The sequence below is a fragment of the Triticum dicoccoides genome, chromosome 3B, assembly GCF_002162155.2.
Source record: "Triticum dicoccoides isolate Atlit2015 ecotype Zavitan chromosome 3B, WEW_v2.0, whole genome shotgun sequence".
NCBI classification, from domain to species: Eukaryota; Viridiplantae; Streptophyta; class Magnoliopsida; order Poales; family Poaceae; genus Triticum; species Triticum dicoccoides.
In genome coordinates, this window is record NC_041385.1 from 441,986,945 (window position 1) to 441,989,678 (window position 2,734).

Below are 2,734 nucleotides of genomic sequence, written 5' to 3' on the forward strand. Positions count from 1 at the left end.
ATATGCCCTAGAGGCCATAATAAAGTTGTTGTTTATATTTCCTTATATCATGATAAATGTTTATTATTCATGCTAGAATTGTATTAACCGGAAACTTAGTACATGTGTGAATACATAGACAAAACAAAGTGTCCCTAGTATGCCTCTACTTGACTAGCTCGTTAATCAAAGATGGTTATGTTTCCTAACCGTAGACATGTGTTGTCATTTCATGAACGGGATCACATCATTAGAGAATGATGTGATGGACAAGACCCATCTGTTAGCTTAGCATTATGATCGTTATAGTTTTATTGCTACCGCTTTCTTCATGACTTATACATGTTCCTCTGACTATGAGATTATGCAACTCCCGAACACCGGAGGAACACCTTGTGTGCTATTAAACATCACAATGTAACTGGGTGATTATAAATATGCTCTACAGGTGTCCCCGAAGGTGTTTGTTAGGTTGGCATAGATCAAGATTAGGATTTGTCACTACGTGTATCGCAGAGGTATCTCTGGGCCCTCTCGGTAATGCTCATCACTATAAGCCTTGCAAGCAATGTGACTAATGAGTTAGTTGCGGGATGAAGCATTACAGAACGAGTAAAGAGACTTGTCGGTAATGAGATTGAACTAAGTATGATGACACCGACGATTGAATCTCGCGCAAGTAACATACGATGACAAAGGGAACAACGTATGTTGTTGTGCGGTTTGACCGATAAAGATCTTCGTAGAATATGTAGGAGCCAATATGAGCATCCAGGTTCCGCTATTGATTATTGATCGGAGATGTGTCTTGATCATGTCTACATAGTTCTCGAACCCGTAGGGTCCGCATGCTTAACATTCGATGACGATTTGTATTATGAGTTATGTGTTTTTGATGACCGAAGTTTGTTCGGAGTCCCGAATGACATCATGGACATGACGAGGAGTCTCAAAATGGTCGAGAGGTAAAGATTGATATATTCGAAGGTTTTGGAAGGTTATGTTCGGACACCGAAAAAGTTTCGAAGAGGTTTGGACATTTTCCGGAGTACCAGGAGGTTACCGGACCCCCCCCCCCCGAAGAGTATTGTGCCTTCATGGGCCTTAGTGGAAAGAGGAGGCCGGCGGCCAGGAGGTGGCACGCCCCCCCCCCTAGCCAAACCAAATTGGACTAGGGGAGGGGGCACCCCCCCCCTTTCCTTCTCCCTCTCTCTCTTCCTCCCCCTTCTCCTACTCCGGAAAGGAAGGGGGAATCCTACTAGGACTGGGAGTCCTTGTAGGACTCCCCCCTTGGCGCTCCCCCTCTAGGCGGGCCGCCTCCTCCCTTCCTCCTTTATATACGTGGGCAGGGGGCACACCAAGATTTCTCTTAGTCGTGTGCGGTGCCCCCTACCACAGTTTATTCCTCCGGTCATAGCATCGTAGTGCTTAGGCGAAGCCCTGCGCAGATCACATCATCAACACCGTCACCACGCCGTCGTGCTGACGGAACTCTCCCTCGACCCTCTACTAGATCAAGAGTTTGAGGGACGTCATCAAGCTGAACGTGTGCTGAACACGGAGGTGCCGTACGTTTGGTACTTGGATCGGTTGGATCATGAAGACGTTCGACTACATCAACCGCGTTAACTAATGTTTCCGCTTTCGGTCTACGAGGATACGTGGACACACTCTCCCCCTCTCGTTGCTATGCATCTCCTAGATAGATCTTGCGTGATCGTAGGATTTTTTTTTGAAATTGCATGCTACGTTCCCCAACACTTTTATTATCCATGCTATAGTTGTATTGACTGGAAACTCAAATACATGTGTGGCTACATAGACAACAACATGTCCCTAGTGAGCCTCTACCGGAACAACTTGTTGATCAAATATGGCTATGGTTTCCTAGCCATAGACATGAGTTGTCATTTGATAACGGGATCACATCATTAGAAGAATGATGTAATGGACAAGACCCAAACTATAAATGTAGCATATGATCGTATCAAGTTTATTGCTATCATTTTCTACATGTCAAGTATCTATTCCTATGACCATGAGATCATGCAACTCACTGACACTGGAGGAGTACCTTGTGTGTATCAAATGTCGCAACATAACTGGGTGACTATAAAGATGTTCTACAGGTATCTCCGAGGGTGTCTGTTGAGTTGGCATGGATCAAGACTGGGATTTGTCACCCCGTATGACGGAGAGGTATCTCAGGGCCCACTCGATAATACAACATCACAATGAGCATGCAAGCAATGTGACTAAAGAGTTAGCCAAGAGATCTTGTATTACGGAACGAGTAAAGAGACTTGTCGATAACGAGATTGAACTAGGTATGGAGATACCGACAATCGAATCTCGGGAAACTAACATACTGATGGAAAAAGGGAACTGCATACGGGATTAGCTAAATCCTTGGCATCGAGGTTCGACTGATAAAGATCTTCGTATAATATGTAGGAACCAATATGTACATCCATATCCCACTATTGCTTATTGACCGTAGAGGTGTCTCGGTCATGTCTGCATAGTTCTCGAACCCTCAGGGTCTACACACTTAATGTTTGGCATTGATTTGAGTATAGTTGAGTTATTGTGTTGGTGACTGAAGGTTGTTCGGAGTCCCAGATGAGATCCTGGACATGACGAGGAACTCCGGAATGGTCCGAAGGTGAAGATTGATATATATGATGAAGGGATTTGGATTCCGGAAGTGTTCCAGGAGGTACCGGGTTTTCGTTAGAGAACCGAAAAGAGTTTC